A 23,334-nucleotide genomic window follows, 5' to 3' on the forward strand; every position below is an offset into this window, starting at 1 on the left:
ACGCCGATGGTGAACTCCACGCGAAGGCATTTGGTCCATCTTGACCGTCAGCTTTTGCTCCGCCGTTTGGATAGAGCAAGGGGAAGGATAGTAGGCGGTGGTTGTGGTTGAATTTAAAATCAGAGCTACATATGTGTTGAGAAAGCTTGGGGCAAAGGGATGTTTGGAATTGGGTGAAGAACAGATAAAACTTGACAAACAATGAGTGTTGAACTAATTATTTTTAATAAAATAATAATAATTGAAATTATTTTCATTTATTAATTGGGTTGACTTTATATTAAATGTAATAAACAAAATTTTGTTAATGATATCATAAAAATAACATCACAAAAATAATTAGGGTAAACCACATATTTAGTATTTAAACTATTAATTTTAGTTCGTTTTAGTACTTAAACTTTAAAATTTTTTAAAATCATCCCTAATGTTTAGTACCTAAATTATCAATTTTGGTATGTTTTAGTACTAAATTTTCAAATTTTTTCAAATATTAAAGTTAAATTTTAAATAGAGTATTAAAATGAAGTAAAAATTAAACTTTAAATATAGTTTTAAAAATTTTAAAATTTAATTACTAAAATAAATCAAAATTAATAGTTCAACTACTAAACGTAAGATACCCAAATAATTATTGTAGGCTCCCTTACTCTCTTATTTTGTCATGTTTCCATGCATATCTTTGACGATCATTTGGATTTACTATTTTAGATTTCGATCATCTAAGAGATCATGTTTGTGTTTGGGATAGTTATGTTGTATGATAGTTTAATATAAGGTTACAGAAAAACGCAATCGAAAATGTTAAAATATTTTTTTAATATTTTCGGTAGAGTGATATCTAAAATGTTAATTTCGTTATCTAATATGTTAATCTTTTAACGTTTCCGGTTGCTACCAGAAATGTTACTTTCTCTATAATATTTTCGGTTGCAACCGGAAACGTTAAAAAGATTAACATTTTAGGTAACAAAATTAACATTTTAGGTAGTGCTCTACCGGAAATGTTAAAACAAAACTAACGTCCTTAACCTTATATTAAGTTGCATCCTTAACCTTATATTAAAGAGAAAATAACTCAGTGACCAAAAATCCTAGATAATATACGATTTTGACCAACTTTTTTTGGATTTGTGAAAATGACCAACAAAATCGCAATGCGATCTCTAATTCGCATTGCGATCTCCACTATCGCAAATTCGAGTTGCGATTTCTCATTTCACGTTGCGATTTCCCATTTCGCGTTGCGATAGTTGGAAATCGCGTTGCGATTTTCCATTTCGCGTTGCGATAGTCTACAGTTGTCGTTGCGATTTTCCAAATTCGTTACGAAAAAAAAAACGGACGGCGGCGGCGAGCGAGAGTCCCCCTTATTCTCTATCACTCAACAAGGAAGTGGGAAAGCCAACCTTAAATATCATTCCCAATAGTGTTTCCATAATATGGGATTGAGCATTACAACACTTGTTTCCAATACAATGTGATTATTCAGGAAACAATTAACAATCATGCACTTAAACAACTGAATAGCAACCAATTGCATTAGTATTACACGATTAAATATGTCATAATTAAAAGTCAATCTACAATCAATCGCGATTATTGCAATTTTAAGCAAAACATTCAAAAATAATATCACTATTTAAAGCTCAATCCCACATAGTATTGGGAACAAGTGTTGGTAATGCTCAAATCCCACATAGTATTGGAAACACTATTGGGAATGGTATTTAAGGGTCGGCTTTCCCACTTCTTGTTGAGTGATAGAGAACAAGGGGGACTCTCGCGCGCCGCCGCCGCCGCCGTCTGTCTCGGGTCGTGGTCGTGGTAATACGTGTCTTCGACACGTCCGCACAGATACTATCTTTTTAGAGAAAATTCTTAAGAAACAAAATCTTTTTTTTTAACTACCACAACGAATTTTCGCAACGAAACGACAATTGTAGACTATCGCAACAACAACTGTAGACTATCGCAACGCGAAATGGAAAATCGCAACGTGATTTTCAACTATCGCAACGAAATGCAACGCGAATTTATGATAGTGGAGATCGCAATGCGAATTAGAGATCGCATTGCGATTTTGTTGGTCATTTTCGCAAATCCAAAAAAAGTTGGTCAAAATCGTATATTATCTGGGATTTTTGGTCACTGAGGTTATTTTCTCTATATTAAATTGCATTTCCTTAGACATCTCATGTCTTTGGAATTCAGATCCAATTGACCTATGATATCAATCAAAATTTTTATGACAAAAATACATCATAAGTCTCTATACTTTTAAAAAAATATTAATGTAACTCTCGTATTATTCTTCTTTCAATATGACCTTCCAACTTAGAAAATAAACCCAATGTAATCCTTTGACTAACATTTTTTGTTGTTGATTGTTAGGTGATGATGTGGTAGTTCGTTGTACTAATGTTGACGGTCGCGGTGCTGACGTGACAATCCATGGTGGTTGATAACATGACATATGATCCAAATTAATAACTTAAACATGACAGATAGACTACCAAATCAGCATCGTGGATCGTCATGTCAGCACCGTGAACTGTCACGCCAATACGTAATGGTCAACGACGGAAAAACGTTGATCCAAGGATCACATTGGCTTTGTTTTCTATGTTGGAGGGCCACATTCAGAGAAAAATAATACGACAGCCACATTGAATTTTTTTAGAAATACAAGGACCTCTAATTTAAAATCTCATTTTTTTCAATTTTATTATTTTCTTTTCATTCATTTTTCAATTTCTATTTATTTCATTTACGCTACAGATTACAGAAGTTTGATGGACCCCAAATTTTTTTTCATTTTGGCAACTTATACTTCTATAATATTACTATTGAATATTGAATTTGAATGTGTCTCAAAATCTCTGGTTCAGGTCTAGGATGGCCCAACTGCGCCAAGGAAAAGGATAGAAGAAGCATCTGACTCCTTCATGCATGCTCCACTTGGCTCGAGGGATATAAATAAGTTGGTAGAGCTCCGCTCTTGTAATTGGATCTTTGCGATTACGGGTTGAGTGTATAATGACCCAAGCTGTAATGATAATATCTTGTACCATAATGCATAATTAAATAGATATAGTATCCACCAACAATTAGTTGATCTACTGAGATTAGACACTATATTCTTTAAGTAATGTTAAGAATTCGAAATCTAATATATTTTTTTGGTATAACCACTGGTATCTGATCTATTGACCGACTAATTCAGATGGGTACTGCAAAGGCAAAGGCGACCCTCCAAACCCAGTTTGCTCTATTCTCAATCACCAAGATTTAAACTTATGACCCTTAAGAGATTTAGTGTCTCATCCCACTAGACCAACTAGTTGTTGGTATTTGAAATATAATATTTACAAATGAAATAAACTGAGTTGGAAGGATCGGCATAATAAGTGTCTGAAAAACTCGATTTAAAATAATCAATCAATAGATTGAATATAAATCGTTAAATAAAAAAACTAGACCTAGCATTTGTCCGGATCGGGTACTGTAAAGATAATATTTGTTTAAGATAATTTTCAACCTCTTGACACTGAAAGCTCACACTCTTGATATTCTCTGTGCTCGAACTTGGGTCCTCAAGAAATAACATCAATTCTTTTACTACAGAAGCGTTTAATTCGTTGTTTATTTATTTATTTATTTATTTTATTTGAGTAGTTGAGCTCTCCATGTTAACAAATAAACAAATAGCGAGGGTGCATGAACAAAAACAAGATTTGTCCTCGTTGCCCAATTAGAGTGAAGCACAAGTAACAATCCATTCCTTACCAACCGTAATATTTGAAGTGGTTTCAAACAAGGAGGAATGGACTCACTGTTTTCGGAATAATTATATCCACTTTCAATTTCAATTTCAATAATCTATACTTATTACATAATAGATCAATTCAATTACAGAACTATTAAAATATTTTATTTTAAAGCGTGCTTTTATATTTTTCATGTTTTAAAGAATAAGTTCCACTAAGTGTCACTCGTTATTAGCATGACTACAAATCGTCTATAATTTTTAAAAATTATAGACGATTTGTTTAATTAATCGATTATAATAAACATATTACTAGATGGTTAAGAATAAAATGAATATAAAAAAAACAGGTTTTAATGATATTCTTATTGGATAAATTACACTGTATATCATTCAATCAATTGTAATATTACAAGTGGATTATGCAATTATTAGTATTATAACAAATGGGTCATCAGATTTTAAGAAATCACAATTAAATAACTTAATTATTTTGAAAAAAAAAATCTATTTTGGGTTTTGGACTTCTCGAAGGTCGGGGCTTCATTCAACAATCCGCGTGGTGGGTAGGCTTTCATTGGCGAGAGGAGAAACATATCCTAAGATGAAACTCATCTGATGGTGGACGGCATAGATTAAGGTTAAAAAAATTTGAAAGTTTTTGATGATTTTATGACATTTGAGAGAGGTTATTGACAATATAATATAATGATAATTTTCTTTTTTAAAATTAAGTGACTCATTTGTAATCTTATTAATAATTGAGGGACATGTGGCGAACCTACTTGTGACCTATTACAAGCAGGCTAAAAAGAAATTTAAACAGTCAGTTAATATTACGACAGTTACTAAATTTTTATAAATCATAAATTAATCATCAAGAAATAGTTAACCGTTATTAACGATTCGGTTACACGTCTACCTGTAACCTATAATAAATTTATTTTTATGTACATGTATGCATGACTTTCATTTTTAATTTGAGATTTACTGTTTTATTTTTTCAGACTTAATAAAAAGTATATTAAGTCAGCCATATCTTTCTTTATTCGATTAGAAAGTTAAATTTATTAACTGAATTATTATGCAGATTAAAAATACATCGTATCAAGTGCATATTTTAAAAGGTGTGACTATAAAACGTAGTTTTAATATTGGAGTATTGTTTTTATAAATCATTTTTTAGTTTTCTGTTATTCCGTCAGTTAGGCTGTTGTTAATCTGTTAGTTTGTTAGTTAGGCTAATAATTGCTAGTGGGCTGTATATAAAGGCTTTAGTTTTGTAAATTATCATTATGATTAATAAAAGAGTTGTAGCACCTTTTCTGTAAAAATATCTTTTAACATGATATCATGAGTCAATCAGCTTCCCGTGACTTTGTTTATATTCGGTCAAAATTGATTTAGGGTTTTTTTCTTCCCTTTTCTCCTCCTTTGCAGCCATGGAAAATTCGACTATTGATTTCAACCACAATCTGTTCTTGCATGCCTCCGATGCACCGAGCTTTCTTCTTGTTTAGCATCAGCTTCTCGGTATCGAAAACTATGGTGTATGGAGTCGGTCAATGAAGATTGCTATGCTGGCGAAGAACAAATTAGGCTTTGTCACCGGTGATTGTCGAAGAGACGGTTTTGACGAATCCTTGCATCATAATGGGAGAGGTGTAATGCTCTCGTCTTATCTGGATCCTTAATACAGTAAGCAAGGAGCTCTCGGCTGGGATAATTTTCGCGTCCAGTGCAGCGTCTGTTTGGCAAGATTTGAAGAAAATATTTGCTAAGGTTGATGGTTCCATATCATTCTTCCTTCACCGAGAGATCGCACTCCTAACTCAAAGTGATTTTTCAATCTCAGCATATTTCACTCGATTGAAATTACTCTGGGACGAGTATGAAGCCTTAGCCCCGATTTCCCCTTGTGGTTGTGCCCTTTCACAACGCACAACTGCTCACTACACACAGCAGAAATTATTTCAATTTCTCATGGGACTCAATGAAACGTACACTGCTGTGCAGAGTCAGATTTTACTTATGTAGCCATTACCGTATGTGAATCTTGCGTATTCGATGCTTGTTCAGGAGGAATCGCAAAGGATTCACTCTTCTACTCTTTCTCCAATTTCTGAAGTCTCGACCATGTACTCTAACTCTGCTGGGAACACTGAGAGAAAGAAATTCTCTAGTGTGTGTGATTATTGCAAGGTTCAAGGGTATAAACGTGAGAATTGCTACTGGTTAATTGGATTCCCTGGTGATTTCAAGTTCTCCGAGAAGAAAGGCAGTCAAGGGGCTTTGGCTTCCACTCAATCTGCTCTCGGTTCTCATAATCAGTCGAGTCCTTAGTCACAACCAGATGCTGCCTCTAATGTTCCTATGTTCACACGAGCTCAGTATGATCAAATACTTCACCTCTTGAACAAGGAACCTTCTGTGGATCCAACAACAAATATTGCAGGTATTGACTCTGCAAACACTAATTTTTCTTTCAATGGATATTAGATACATGTGTAACCATATGTTATCATATTTCAAAGACTAATATCTCTGATCAAATACTTCACCTCTTGAACAAGGAACCTTCTGTGGATCCAACAACAAATATTGCAGGTATTGACTCTGCAAACACTAATTTTTCTTTCAATTGGATATTAGATACATGTGTTACTGACCATATGTTATCATATTTTCAAAGACTAATATCTCTTGTCCCATGCACATCAGACTCTAGATTTGTACACTTACCTAATAGCCAAACAACTCTCATAACACATACAGGTTCCTTTTGCCTTAACCAAAATAATTCACTTACAAATGTCCTGTTTGTTCCAAAATTTGCACATAATCTCCTATCTGTTTCTAAACTAACCAAAGAGCTTAATTGTAGTGTTTCTTTTTACCCTGACTTTTGCATTTTACAGGATCTCTCCACTGGAAAGATGAAGGGGATTGGTAGAGAGTCTCGCGGGCTGTATTTTTTTTATTCTTCAACTTTTGGTTCTGGTATTTTTTCTGTTCCTCATTGTAATTCTTTTTCTTGTACTTATGTCTTTGGTTCTTCAAATTGTATGAGCCTTTCAAATATCAAATACTAAACTTTGGTAAGCTCATTTAGGGCATTCCTCTTTCTATACTCTACATAAAATACCATATTTACAGTCTTGTAAGTTTCATGCTAATAGTGTCCATAAATGCTCTATTTGTCCTCTTGCTAAACAGTCTAGGTTACCTTTTCCTCAAAGTATTTCTAGAGCATTTAAACCCTTTGATTTAATACATATTGACCTATGAGAACCCTATAGGATTTCCACTCATAGTGGTTATAGGTCTTTTCTCACCATTGTTGATGACCACACAAGGATGTCTTGGCTTTTCTTGTTGAGGCTTAAGAGTGATGCAATCCTCTATCTAAAACAATTCTTTGCCTATGTAAAAAATCATTTTTCAGTCACAATTAAGTTCATTAGAAGTGACAATGGTTCTGAGTTCTTTGCTAATGAATGTTATTCCTTCTTTTATTCCTTGAATATTGTCCATCAAAGCTCATGTGTTCATACTCCCCAGCAAAATGGTATTGCTGAAAGAAAACACAAACATTTGTTAGAGGTAGCTAAAGCCCTCAAATTTCATTCCCAAGTTCCAGTTAAGTTTTGGGGAGAGTGTGTCAACATAGTCTGTTATATCATTAACATGTTACATTCTTCTTCTTTAGCTGGCAAAAGCCCTTTTGAACTCCTTCATGGTAAACCTCCCAATCTGTCTCATATGAGAATTTCTGGTTGTTTATGTTATGCCACTCAACCAAACTACAAGGATAAGTTTTCCCCAAAAGCAATACCTTCTATCTTCATGGGTTATTCTTCCACTAAAAAAGGTTATCTTCTGTTTAATATTGAAACAAACATTCTTTGTCAATAAAGATGTAAAGTTCCATGAGGACATTTTCCCCTTTAAATTTTCAATTTCTTCTTCTTCTCTATTTTTTCCTGTTAAAGAAGTTTCTGATTCAGATTTTCTGGTCATGCCCTTTCACAACACCCAGCCCAATTTTCTATACCTTTTGGGTCTTCAGACCAGTCTGCACCACCTCAAACTTCAACAAATGATTCTTTCTTACCTCAAACTTCACCTCAGCCTATTGTTTCTGATGACTCTTCATCAAGTAGTTTTCTATCCCTCCTAGACAGTCTAATAGGGTCAAAAAACAGCCTACTTAGTTACATGATTATGTTCAGTCCTACCAATCTTCCTCTCTTCCAAGTACTTATCCAATTTCTAATTTTCTTTCTTATTCTCGTATTCCTGTTAAAGCTCAAATTTACCTTTCTTCTATCTCTCATTTAGTTGAACCTAAGAATTATAATGAAGCCATTCAAAATCCTGTTTGGATTAAAGCCATAAATGAGGAGATTTTAGCTTTGGAATCCAATAATACTTGGTCATTGGTTCCCCTACCTTCTAATAAAACTCCCATTGGAAGTAAGTGAGTGTATCGCATCAAATATAATTCAAATGGAGAAGTGAAGAGGTTTAAAGCTCGTCTTGTTGCTAAATGATACACTCAAAGAGAAGGGTTGATGATGTTAAGACCTTCTTTCCTGTGGAAAAGTTGGTCACTGTCAGAACAATCCTGGCCCTTGCCTCTATTCATCAATGACCTCTTTTTCAGACGGATGTATACAATACATTCCTTCAAGGTGATTTGGTTGAGGAGGTATACATGTCCTTGCCTGAGGGTTTTTGTAGTTAGGGGGAGACCAGGGTGTGCATACTGCAAAAATCCTTCTATGGACTAAAACAGGCTTCAAAACTGTGGAACATGAAGCTGACAGAGGCTCTTCTGATGATAGGTTATTCTCAAAGCAAGTTTGATTACTCATTGTTCACTAAGTCACAAGGAAGCAAAATAGTCATAATGCTCATATATGTGGATGATCTTTTGATAACAGGAAATGACAGTGGGTTGATTGGAGAACTAAAAGGAATTTTAAACAGAAATTTCAAGATGAAAGATCTTGGTGAACTAAGGTATTTTCTTGGCTTGGAAATATTGAGATCAGAAAAGGGAATAGTTATAAGCCAAAGGAAATATGCATTGGAGTTAATTGAAGAAATTGGACTAAGGGTGCAAGGCTTAGTGCAACTCCCTTAGAACAAAATAAAAGGTTGGCTTTAGAAGATGAGTTGTTAAAAGACAAGACAAGTTATTAAAGGTTGATTGGGAAGTTAATTTACCTGACCAACACAAGACCTGATATTGCTTATTCATTATAATTACTAAGTCAATTCATGGAGCAACCAAGGAAATTACACTTGAAGGCAGCTTTGAGGGTGGTCAGGTATGTCAAAGGTAGTCCATGCCAATGAGTGTTGCTGAGTGCAGAAAGTCAGTGCCAACTTCAGGCCTTTTTGACTCAGATTGGGCAATTTGCCCGATGACTAGGAGGTCAGTAACAGGGTTCTATGTGAAATTGGGAGACTATTTGCTGTCTCGGAAGTCCAAGAAACAAAATACAATTGCAAGGTCATCTGCTGAGGCAGAATACTTTAGTATGGCAATGACTGCTGCAGAAATAGTGTGGTTAATAGGTCTGCTAGGTGAACTTGGGTTTAAAAACATAGGACCAGCAAAATTGATGTGTGATAACAAGACAGCTCTTCAAATAGCAGCAAATCCAGTTTTCCATGAAAGAACAAAGCACATTGAAATTGATTGCCATTTTGTTCGAGAAAAAATTCAAGAAGGAATAATTGAAACAGAGTATGTAAAGACAACAGATCAGCAGACAGACATTCTAACAAAAGCTCTGGGAGTTCAACAGCATGAGTACTTGATTTTCAAGTTTGGGTTAATTAACATCTTTAACCACCAACTTGAGGGGGAGTGTTAGTTTTCAGTTATTCAGTTAGTTAGGTTGTTGTTAATCTGTTAGTTTGTTAGTTAGGCTAATAACTGCTAGTGGGTTGTATATAAAGAATTTAGTTTTGTAAATTATCATTAAGATGAATAAAAGAGTTAAAAGCACCTTTTCTGTAAAAATACATTTTAACATCATTATATTTGAGTAATAAAGTGGACAAAATGAAAGGAAAGGAAACCCACAGCATTTTGCCATCTAATCAATCAATAAATCCATAATTCTTTCTTGAATTTAATTTTTATGGGCGTGCATATTCTTTAAAATTGATGTTAATCGGTAGAGTGGCCAATAGATTCAATGGATCCAAATTTTTTCAAAAGAAAAATATTTTAAAAATGTAAAAGACAAATATTATTAGGGTGACATATTATTAAAAATGTTATATTATATTATTTAATTAATTTAATATGAAAGTAATATTTTATTGTTCGAAGCGACGGATGCACCTGGCTCCCTAGGGGGTCAAGTGTATACTCATTATTTTGGATAAGTTATTAAATACAATTCAATATATTAAGGGAATGAGAAGAAAATAAGAAATTTTACATACTCATTTTGTTAGATTGGAAAAAAGAGTATTAAAATATTTGAACCCGTTTTTTTAATTTCTAGATCTGCAACTGAGTGTTCGATTGAGAGAATATAAAATTATATGAAATCAAAATTTATTAAATTGTCATTGTGACATATTTTTCTTTTTAATAAGCTTAATTTTTAATATTAAATTTAAAATGTTGCACGAAAATAAATGCTTAAATTATATCTCTTGTTTACTTCAAGAGCTTAAACTTTCTTTTAATTAAAATAAGTGTATAACGTTTCATTTTATAATCATTTTCGATTTATTCGTTTGAAACGAAATATTTTTATCCAAGTCGTCATTACAAACGAAATATTTTGATTTTGATACTAATTCCCAAGGGTTATGATCTTGATTTTATCTTTGCATAGATGAATTTTCACAATGGAAGTATTTTTGGAGAAACCGAGACTTGGAGGCTTTGATTCTGCAAAGAGAACAGAAAAGAAAAGACAGAGATTGACATTGATGAATGATAAAAGAAAAATAGATTGACATTGATGCACTAAGTAATAAAAAGTGTTTGAAACTTGGGATTGTTGAATTGAATTCTGATTTTTTTTTTAAATTTATTTCCGTGAAAAATCATAGAAGAGCAAGGAAGAAAAATGGGGTGGATGAGAAAATTTGTAGTATAACTCGGCTCTAAAAAAACTTGGGTCACTTAAAGTAAAAAAGTTGGTGTTTATTTGTCAATTAAGCTTTTCTAGTTTTATGTATGGATTATTTCCTTGAAAGAATTCGGTGGTCCCCTTGAACAGGTCAAAGATTACCATGTGGCGTTGTTTCAAAAATAAATTTCATTTACTTTAGGCATAATAAAAAATTAGTCACTACCAATAAGTTGATTTAATGAGAGGAGATACTAGATCCCTTAAGCAAGGTTAGGAGTTTAAATCATGGCGTTTGCGAATGAAACAAATTGGGTTAAGAGGGTCGCCCTTGCCTTTGTAGTATCCGATCTAAATTAGTCGGTCAATAGATTAGATACTAGTGATTAATTCAAAAAAATAATAAAAATAGTCAGTCAATGTTTCGACCAGCAACCGGCTGTACCACCATCAAATGCCTCCTTACCAGTAGTCCTCTCTTGCTTGGTAATATCATTTTCCTCGCACATAATGCAGTGCAGAAGACACAAATCATTACACTACAAGTTGTAGAAATAACTAGAGAATCATCAGCGTAATGGAATCAACCAACTAATAACTACACCATATCTTAATCTTATAATATTTAATATATTGAGTATACTGACATCATAGTCACGTAATCCATTTAAAAAAAAAAGTTTAATATAGTGGAGGTGATTGCACCCACTAATTGGTGGCACTGATTTTGATACAATGTTTTGGGACCCAAAAACATGAACTTTTGGACAAATCATGGAATCAAAGGGGTTGCATCAGATCTGCTCTCAAGTCTGTCTCTTTTTGTTTGGTTTCGGTCCCTATTTCAAGTGGAGCATTTTCTAGTTGATTGGGAAATCTTCTTTCCACTTTTAAATAAACTAATTTTCGATCTATTTTTGTATAAGTTGAATTAAAAAAATATACAAATTACTACTCGTTAATAAAAATATGATCTCACTTGGGCATGGGAAAGAAAACACTGAATAATACAAAACATAGTGCTCTTCCCCTACAGAAAGGTTCCAATGGACCTTGGCAACCCAGCAAGGAGATCAAATCCTCCTCCAGCAACATTGGCATTGACAGACAAGTTTGGTAGAGCCTATGCCATTACAAAAATCCAATTCAACTCTAAATAACTATTACCGGCGCTACTATGGGTACTAAGCCTGTCGGAGGTTAGCTTAGTTCAAAGACAAAAGTATGCATAAACGATCAAATGAATGCAGATATGGTTACGAAATAGATTATATTATCCTTCACCTTTGGTATTTGAAATATGAAAATTGAATAAGAATTTCAATGCTACAGCAAATCAATACACCATAGAAATGGTGAACGCTCGCCCGCTAAAAAGCCCCAGAAAATACCCTCTTCTCTAACTTGACCAAATGTTATGAGAAAACAAACCAGGTTTATCGTTTATGGCCTTTTCTTTCTCAGTTTTGCTTTCCGCCAATGATGTCCCCCGAGTTCGGAGGGGACCTCAAAGGATCCCCAGATATGATTTAATAGACATTCAGAATATCAGACTATACTAGGGGGGTCCCCCACCCAGTTACAAACAGCACGAGGCCATCGCGTTCTAATGCAGTCCACCAAAGGCGCATGTTGAGAAGGCTCAGGTTTAGCCACTTCGGTCCCAGCAGAACCAGATGGAACTGCTTCATCTGCCATGAATTCCTCCGGTGTCCGCCTTGGGGGTACTGAAACCCTCAATTTTGTAAGCCTTGGTCTTTGTATTTGAGTCTCACCCCCACAACTCGACTGGCTGCCATTCAAAACTGATTTTGCTATTCCATTAAAATGGTATAGATCGAACACCTTTTGACCCATTTGTCCGGTTGAATCCTTAAGACCCCCCAAGCTCTTGTCTAAATCTAAAATGACCTGCCAGAACTCACTCCACACAATGAAGCCTGAGCTACAAAGACTATCAAGTTTTTCAGGCGGAAGTCTGATATTCGCCTCTCTAAGGACTTGATGGAAACCTTCCACACTAATGAAGCCACCACCTCCACTCTGATCTTGAGCATCGAAAGCTTTCCGGATTTGTGATCCCCTTTCTTCCAGTTCATTCTCATCTTGAACAGCCGTATTCAGAGCAAATAAGACCGTATAATGGGATTCACTCCCAACAACCCATATTGGCCATTTTGGGCATTTTTAGGTTTTGGCCAACCTTACAGAAATTAAGCGATTCCAAAAGAGTTAGGAATCCGACTTCCACATTTGCAGATACACCCTTCAAAAACATGCCACCACCGAAATCCATCCTTCCATCGAATACATTCGGAACAGCTTGCCCGCATAGCAACAGGTTCACAATTTCCTGAAATAATTTCATATGAATGAAATTCCAAAGCAAAAACATCAAAGAGAGCAATACAGATTCTTATGGAAGTGCCAAATTCAAGATATTGAAGTCCCACCCATTAGATAAAGAAGAGCAATTTTATGTACCTGAGAAGCATGCCCAAAAGGTTCAGTTACTAGAGGAAGGCTAGGATCATCCTGGTCGGCTTGAACACAGTCCTAGATAAAATTAGGTTGCACCAATGTAATTATATCCTCGTTCAACATAACAGTCTCATAATTTTAGATATAACTAGCCTGTTCTTAAAATCATTATATAGCTATAAAAAATTGAAGCATAAATAAAGACAAAATTGGAGTCGGTCCAAACAAACCTACCAATCCTCGAGAAAGTAAGGCAGATATAAGGAAAAGCAAAGCTCCCATGCGACTTTGAAAAATGGGAATCGTCGCTTCAAGTTTCTTAAAAGCACTTGCTGGAGTTGTGTATGTGTCAACTCTTAAAATCTTACGCAAATCAGAAGCAGATCCAATTGAAAGACCCACAAGTGATTGTGCAATTATCTGTAAGGTAGAACAAACACTAATCAGCGAAAAGGATAATAAACACTAAAATATTAACAAACTCTTAAAATTCACATCACACGCAGATTTTACATCTTCAAATTCTAAATCGCTTATGCTGTATCACAACAATTTGGATTTCTCCGAAGGTCAGCAAGAATTAGAAGTTGTTTTCTGACAACTGTCGGTCCTATATTTATTTGGAATAACGTGACTTGTTTTTATTTTTAAAATATTAGGATTAATAAGTGTTTTCTTGCAATTGACTCCAAAAGCAGATTGTAGTGACAAAATAATAATAATAACATATTGAGGTCAATTGGAATCTACTTACAATGTCTTTTAGACTGTCTTCAGATCCTTCAATACCATCACCAATAGAACTCAAAGTTGCAATCACTGCTCTTTTGTTATTTCCACATAAAAACAGTATCTCACCCATACTTTTAACTAGAGCTCTGTGAACAGAAACAGATAACAGGACAACAATTAATTGATTGCAAAGCAGCTAAAAGGAGCAATAATTATTCCAGAAATGAAGTAAACATAAAAAGGCCACTACCAGTTCACATCATAAATACTCATGAATATCCATTTAGATATGTCACAAGATTTAACATTTTATCAGATCATGACATTGCTCAACAGTCATTCATAAAAATGAGCTAACACCTTAAACCAAACTAAAACACAATAAATATGCGCAAATGCAACCTTAGCCCATTAGGCCAAATTTCGTATGCAGATGTGACTGAGCAAACACATATAGGAAAAGAAATTGTACATGCAATGTGACTTCTCAGGTTGAGATCAAAGAACCACATCTTTTTCTCTGGTTGCCTAATGGAAAACAAGGAATTATCAACCATAAAAGCAAACAACTAGGCTGAATTTTAAAGAAACTCAATAGAAGGGAAAACCAGGACAACTAAATGGTAACATGAATGATCTAACACCTTAAACTAAACCAAAACATGACAGATATGCAAATACACCCATAGCCCATTAGGCCAAATTTGGATAAGAACATATTTCTGTGCAAACACATAGAAAAAGAGATTGTACATGCAACGTGACTGCTCAGGTTAAGATCAAAGAACCACATCTTTTTCTATGATTTTCTAAGCAAACAAGAAATCAGCAACCATGAAAATAAACTAAACTGAATTTTAAAGAAACTCAATGGACAGCAGGACAATAGCGGTAATATGATGATTAACACAAAAAATCTTATATGCGACAACTGGCAGGAAAGTTTTTTTTAACATTGTCAGATAGGTCGTAAGTTTAACTCCATTTTTTTTATACGAAACACTGAACTATAAGAAATTTGAAATGCAATGTCCTTTTTACGAACAATTCAATGCAATAAATCTAATCACCTTGTTTTTACATTTTCAGTAAAAGCAGCAAAATTATTTGATGCAACATATTGATTTTTGGATAATCTCCTGGAGCTCAAATTCTGTGGCATGCTTTGTGCAGCTTTAACCAATTCATCCGGAAAGAAAAGATGTTTGAGAACAAATACCTATTTAGATATAAAGATATTATTGTCAGCAATAAGAGAATTGACAATTTTCATGAGGTACACATCAGAACAAACAGATGCCATGAGGCTATCATAAAAGATCCAGACTCAACAATAATCTTAATTAGCAAGTAATATCCATTTTCAATTGCATCAAAGATAAAAGTGCAGCTTAGCTGAAATACAGTTTAATTCTGAAGTTTAGATTTATGTAATTATGGTTGACAGAATTTTCCATAAAATATTGAAACACCATTCGATATAATTATTACATGTTAACAAACCAGCAATCAAAATCAGAGATGTTAAGGTACAAGCTTAGGTGCAATAAAAAAAACCAGAAATGCTTTGCAACATACCAGGTAAGGCTATTTTAAACACGTGGTTGCTTTACTGTGCCTTTATTACGTGTACTACATTCGAGGCATAAAAAAGCCAGCTTTACAGGCCCTTCACTCTTCAGTTTCTTTCCTTTTTTCTAGAAAAAAAATACCATAAATGTCATTTATCTTATTAACTAGAACCCCGCCTACCGACTCAATCTTCCATTTCTTCTTCTATCTTTTACTTTTTATTTTGAAAGCCAAAATATAAAAATGCTATTTATTTCATTAAATAGAATCTCACCCGCCAACTTTATTAAGTTAAAAACTCAAAAAAAAAATTAAAAGATTGAACTCGCCTTCGTACTCTCTTTAAACGTTAACGCTGCCACCTTCACTTTTTTCCCCTTGGGTCCTATCTATTCTACTAATTTTTTTCTTTTAGTTTTTTCTCCTTTATGGTTGATTTTAAAGTGTACTTTGTTGTTAAAAACGAAGGAGAAGTTGCTCTGTTTTAGTGTTAACTCAAAAAAAATTAAAAGATTGAACTCGCCTTCGTACTCTCTTTAAACGTTAACGCTGCCACCTTCACTTTTTTCCCCTTGGGTCTCTATCTATTCTACTAATTTTTCCTCTTTTAGTTCTTTTCTCCTTTATGGTTGATTTTAAAGTGTACTTTGTTGTTTAAAAACGAAGGAGAAGTTGCTCTGTTTTAGTGTTAAAAAATAGAGCTCGGTTTTTGGCTTTGAAGTTTGTATTGCATTACCCTTTTTTCATTATTTTTCCTAAATTGTACTTCGAACAAAGGCTTTAATTTTACGTCTACATGCATTATAAATATTTTTATATGTATGCACCTTAATTCAACCGGGCAAGCGCTTTTTTGCACCATATGCCTCCGGCTATATAGAGGTCTTAGCGCCTCTAGTACACCTGGTGCCCTTGACAACACTGATTAAAATAAGTTATCCCAATGAAATAACAATACTGAGTTCTAATAAATTAAAAGATTTAACTCACATTCGCACTCTCTATTCTACTATTTTCCCTTCTTTTAGTTCTTTTATCCTTTATGGATGAGTTTAAAGTGTACTTTGTTGTTTAAAACAGAGGAGAAGTTGCTCTGTTCTATTGTTAAAAAATAGAGCTCCGTTTTTGGCTTTGAAGTTTTTTTTCCCAATATTTTTCATAAAATGTACTTCGAGCAAAGGCTTTGTCTTGTTATTATTTATTACCGTTGACATGTATTATAAGTATTTTTATATGTATGTGCCTTATTTCAATCGGGAAAGTGCTTTTTTGCACTTTGTGCCTCAGGCTATATAGAGGTCTTAGTGCCTCCAGTGCACGTGGCGCCCTTGACAACACTGATTAAAATAAGCTATCCCAATGAAAGAACAACATTAAGTTCTAATAAATTTTTGTCAGAGAAATGTGTTGCCGTAATATTTGAACATTCAGAAGACATACTGATAAGTTCAAGTGTTACATAAGAAAACATGTATTTTTGAAATGGATTAAGAGCTTCACATGGAATAAAAAGCAAAGTAGTCAATTCACATTCTGCATGCGAAAAGAAACTTGTATAACCAAGAAATTAAGAAATTACTTGTATGGCTGCTAAGACACCACAGGGTCCACCTTCATGCTGCACTAGTATAATAGATGTTTCTGGATCAGGGCTAAACCTACAGGATTTTTCATCATGTATTAGCCAATAAAAAGCAAACATTTGAAACTTCCACACGATCACTGAGCATTGGTACCCATTTAAACAAATTTAACAAGAAAACACAAACAAAATGAAAGAAGACATCAACTAACATCCATGAATTTTCAATGAAGAATAAAATATCTATCAACCGAATCTGCCAAATTGGAACCGTGAAAAGAGTAATTCTCTGTAATTTCTTATTCTTTTCAATATGACAATTACTATTTATATACAAAATATCTCTCTAAAGTAGGAAACTCTAAGAAAGGAAAAATATAATCCTAGGATATGATCCCTTAAAATAAGGGATTGTAGAAATCTATTTACAAAATCATATCTCTATGGAATGGTAACAAATCATCTCTATAATTCCACTCCCCCTCAAGCTGAGAATATACATGTATAATCCCACAGCTTGAATGGAATTTATTGAAAACAGCTTTGGCAAAGTCTTAGTAAGAATGTCTGCAACTTGTTTTCTGAAGGAATGTATGAAAGTGTGGCTATCTTTTGTTAACTGATCAGCAAAAATGCCTATCAATTCAACATGCTTTGTCCGATCATGTTGAACTGGGTTTTGGCAATTTGAATAGCAGATTGATTATCACACAAAACTTCAAAGTGATCTTCTTGATTAGTGACAAGTTCTTTCAATAGTTTAAGTAGTCAAATTCCTTCGCATATTCCTAATGCTAGTGCTCTGAATTCAGCTTTAGCACTACTTAAAACGACAGATTGTTTCTTACTTCTCCAAGTTGTAAGGTTTCCCCAAACAAAGGTGCAGTAGCCACTAGTGGATCTCCTTTCAGTAAGGTCTCCGGCCCAACTAGAATCTGTAAAGATCTTAACAATTCTGTCTTGTGTCTTCTTAAACATTAAACCGTGTCCTGGAGTTTTCTTCAAGTACTTGAGAATTCTATTTGCTGCTGCCATATGCTCTTCAGTAGGATTGGTCATGTGTTGACTTATCACATTTACAGGAAATGCTATATCTGGCCTTGTCAAGGATAAATAAATTAGTTTCCCAAATAATCTTTGAAATTTCTCTTTGTCTACTAAGGACCCATCTTCTTTGTTGAATTTTAAGCTTGCCTCCATTGGTGTATCATTCGGCTTACAACCAAGAAAACCAGTTTCTTTGAGTAAATCAAGTACATATTTTCTTTGGTTGATCACAAGTCCTTCTTTTGACCTTGCCACCTCCATTCCTAGGAAATACCTTAGCTTTCCCAAGTCTTTGGTTTCGAATTCCTTATTTAACAACTTCTTCAAATTGCAAATATCTTCTTCATCATCTCCGGTAAGAATTATGTCGTCCACGTACACAATAAGGATAGTTTTCTTATCTGTAGAAGTTACCTTGATGAAAAGAGTATGATCGGCGAGGAACTGCTTGTAGCCGTTTTTTAGGATAACTTTAGAGAACCTCTCGAACCAAGCTCTGGGTGATTGTTTTAACCCGTATAGAGACTTGTTGAGCTTGCAAACCTTATTGCTACCTTCAGCAGACTGTAAGCCAGGTGGCATTTTCATATAGACTTCTTCTTCTAGCTGGCCATTAAGAAAAGCGTTTTTTACATCAAGTTGGTGTAATTGCCAATTGCAATTTACAGCCAAACTTAGGAGTACTCGAACAATATTCAGCTTCGCCACAGGTGCAAAAGTTTCTGTGAAATCTATCCCATATGTTTGCGTAAAACCTTTGGCCACTAGTCTCGCTTTGTATCGTTGGATGCTACCATTAGAGTTATACTTTACAGCAAAGATCCATTTACAGCCAACAACCTTTTTCCTTGAGGAAGGTCTGTAACAGTCCAGTAGCATTTTTCTCCATTTAGAATCCTTTAGAGCTTCAGTTATGCTTGTGGGAACCTGTTCTTTATCCAAGGTTGCTGTAAATGCTTGAAAAGAAGGCCTCAGAGAATTATAACCAGCAAATTTTTCAATAGGATGCTTGGTGCACTGTCTAACCCCTTTTCTAATAGCAATAGGGAAGTCATCTAGAGTAGTGGAAGTAGACTTACTGATTTCTTCTTCTATTTCAGCAGCTGAACCCAAATCCAATTCTCGGCAAGAATCAGATTGCAAAATAGCCTCAGGAATGTGTTTTCTTTTCCTTGTATAGAAACGGAGCTATTTGATTGGTGTTGTTTGTGGAAGATTTTGAATGGGAGTAGGTGTATTTTCAGGAAGGGTATTTAAAGTGGGTATGGGTGAAGTAGTGATAGGAACTACTGGTGGATCAATGGGAGTAGTTACAGGTGACAAATCTATAGGTAAAGACAAGGATGATGGAAATTCTGAAGGTTGAGAATGAAAAGTGGGTGGAGATACCTGATATGGCTGAAAAACCCTCCATGTCTCCCCCTGAATTTCAGCCTGAATGAAATAGGGATCTTGCTCATAAAAAGTGATATCCATAGTGGTGAAAAATCTTTTAGAAGGAGGATGATAGCATTTATAACCCTTCTTGAGTGAAGAATACCCAACCAGTACATACTTTAATGATTTAGGATCTAACTTGGACTTATTAGGAGCAATGTTTTGGATAAAAAACAGTACAACCAAATATTTTAAGTGGAAGAATGGAGGAGATAGGTTTAAAATGGGGAAAGTATTGCAAAAATATAGATTGAGGTGTTTGAAATTGTAAAACCTTACTAGGCATTCGATTGATTAAATATGTGGCAGTTAATAAGGTTCTCCCCCACAAATATTTTGGAACATTAGTGGTAAATAGAAGAGAACGAGTAACTTCAATGAGGTGTCTATTTTTTCTTTCGGCAATACCGTTTTGTTGTGGGGTGTCAACACAAGAATTAATCTGAACTTTGCCATTTTCCCTGAAAAACGCACCCAAAAACTTAGCAAAAAATTCACTGCCATTATCAGATTTAAAGAACTGAATTTTAGACCCAAATTGCGTGAGAACCATGTTATAAAATTGGGTAAAAACACCTGCAGTTTCAGATTTATCTTTTAGCAAATAAATCCAAGTTATCCTACTGTGATCAATAATGAAAGTGATAAACCACTTACAATTATCAGCATTCTTCACCCGAGAAAGACCCCAAATATCACTGTGGATCAAAGCAAAAGGGTGAGAAGGCTTATATGTAGAAAGAGAATAAGTTGATTTAGTATGTTTGGCAAGAGATCAAACTTTGCAAGAAAAAGAATTTGGCCTTTTATGAATGAATAGAGCAGGAAAAACTTTTGCAAGATAGTGAAAACTAGGATGACCTAAACGATAGTGCCATAACATAACATTATCAACTTTTTTTAAAGCAGTGAAAGATTTCGAGGTTTCGGTTTTAGTAGAGGCAGGAAGAATGTAGAGACCATTCTGCAAGCTGGCCTTACCAATCATCTTCTTCGAATTCAGTGCCTGCAAAGTACAATCAATATCATTAAAAATTGCAGAGCAGTGCAAGTCGGTGGAAAGTTTACTAACGGAAACGAGATTGCAAGCCAGATTTGGTACGAAGAGGACATTTTTAAGTACAATCTAGTCGTTGAGAATAACAGTGCAATGTCCTTCTATTTTGCACAAAGAACCATCAGCCGTTTTGACATATTTACCAAAGTTTGAAAAAAAAATTGCAAAACAAATCCTTATTACCAGTCATATGATCCGTAGCACCAGAATCGAGGATCCAATTAGGGGACGACTGGGAGGAGAAAAAAACTGTAGCATGAGGTTTACCTTCTGGTTCTTTCATGACCAGATTACCTTCTGATTGAGCAGTAGAACCAAAAAAAAATTCTGAATTTGAAGTGATCTCCGGAGTAGGAGAAGTTGTGGACATCGTCTAGGTTGGAAAGAAACTGTAACCTAAGCTGATACCATGTAGAAATCAGAGTAATTCTCTGTAATTTCTTATTCTTTTCAATATGACAGATTACATATTTATATACAAAATATCTCTCTAAAGTAGGAAACTCTAAGAAAAGAAAAATAATAATCCTAGGATATGATCCCTTAAAATAAGGGATTGTAGAAATCTATTTACAAAATCATATCTCTATAGGAATGGTAACAAATCATCTCTCTATAGGAATGGTAACAAATCATCTCTATAATTCCTACAGAACATATGTTACTTGGACTCGGGTATTAGTTTTGGACACGGGGATTGTATCTGGCACATTATAGTTAGACTTTTCATAGTTTTTCATATATTTGGAGGATCCTTGAAAGTCATATCTCCAAATACAAGTGTCGGGAGTGTTGGGCACGGCTACTTCATGAAAAATGAAGAGTCCGAGCAACATAGATTGGAACTACCAAATATGGTTCTTGATAGTTGTAATATAAAATGATGGGACATACAGAAAAAAACAGTGTAAATCAACCAATTGCAAATCACCCGAGAGCCTGCTAACCTGGCTAGTATACTTCACCAATCAATATGCACAAACATAGAGATAAAGCAAAGAAACCAAAATTCCCTAAAAATAATCTCTGTACTTGGTATTTGACAACGAAGAACATCAGGTATATAGTTTTGCAATAAATGGGAATAGATTGTAAAGTGCACCACATTACATGGAAGAAATTGCCTCATACATGAACAATAACTCAATATTTTAACTCGCTCATCTACACTCCCAAACACACACATAAGGATTATTAACATAATTCTCATAAAAAAGTTACATGTCAATGCATTCTTGATTTTGGATTCATTTCACCATGCACTTGCACTTTCTTTATTGTCCTCTAACAACAAGAGACTTCATTCATGAATTATCTTCTTCATTCATGATCATCATAGCCCAAAAAGGCTTTCTAAGACATTTGATCAGAAACTGGTTTCTACTTGCCAGAGAAGAGATAAAAGAAATTTCCATTACCCAAAAGTAGCAACTTGATGCTGTATAGTAATATATATATCCAAATTCAGTTGTCAATTTATCTTGTTATCATTATCCTTAACCATCATATTTATTGGAGATTCAATTGAACAGTGCATGTTATTTCCTTTCCTCGTTTCTAGTCTCTAAGCAGTAATGGAAATAATTTTAAAATATTAAGAAACAAAATATTAAAGTAAAAGACTAGCTGTTACCTTATACCATGATTACTCCACTGAGCCAGTATATCCTTAGACACGTCACTTCCAAAAACCATGAAAAATAACTGATAAGCTTCTTCCTCCGACAATTCATTGCCCAAGTTCACTCCTTTAGCTTCTATTTCCATCTCTTTCTTTCCTAAATCTCCGCCACTGTCGCCTTTCAAAGGGGAACCAGACGCAGGAACTCTTTTCGTTGCCGACAGCATCCGTTTCTCAGCTGCAGCTGCCATTAGTTCACGCTGCAGCCGTCGGCTATCCTCCGGTATCATCGTCGTCGCTGAGTTTGCAGCTCCTTCCGGCTTGCTCCTCTTCGGCTCTGGCGGCGAGTTTTGCATGCTCATTCGTAGAGCCAATCTAAGGTCTTCTTCTTCTTGTTGATCCGCCATTCAATAACCAAAGTCGGATCAAACTTTATGAATCTAAAATTTTCTGAGATAATTGAATTGAAAACAATTTCAGATGTCTTTGAACTTTGAATTTGATTCAAATTCTATAAAGAATAAACAAGAGAAAAAGATTTAGATCTTTAAAAAAAACCTAAAGAAAACAAAATAGGGTCTCGAATTTCAGGCCAACCGGAACCGAATGGAAAATAATCTCAGTGACTAAAAATCTCATATAATATACGATTTTAACCAATTTTTTTCGGATTTGCCAAAATGACCGACAAAATCGCAATGCGATCGCTAATTTGCAACGCGATCTCCATTATCGCAAATTCGCGTTGCATTTTCGCAATGCGATAGTTGAAAATTGCGTTGCGATGGTCTACAGTATCGTTGCGATTTTCCCAATTCGCAATGCGAATAAGTAAATCGCAACGCGAATTGGGAAAATCGCAATGCGAATAAGTAAATCGCAACGCGAATTGGGAAAATCGCAATGCGATACTGACTATCGCAATGC

General features: G+C 34.6%; 1 pseudogene; it reads right to left on the reverse strand.

Moving 5' to 3' along the window:
• Positions 1-12,136: 12,136 nt before the first annotated feature.
• On the reverse strand, positions 12,137-23,013 carry LOC120118508 (annotated as a pseudogene).
• Positions 23,014-23,334: the final 321 nt, after the last annotated feature.

This window comes from Hibiscus syriacus, unplaced genomic scaffold, assembly GCF_006381635.1.
Source record: "Hibiscus syriacus cultivar Baekdansim isolate YM2019G1 unplaced genomic scaffold, ASM638163v2 tig00110328_pilon, whole genome shotgun sequence".
Taxonomy (NCBI): domain Eukaryota; kingdom Viridiplantae; phylum Streptophyta; class Magnoliopsida; order Malvales; family Malvaceae; genus Hibiscus; species Hibiscus syriacus.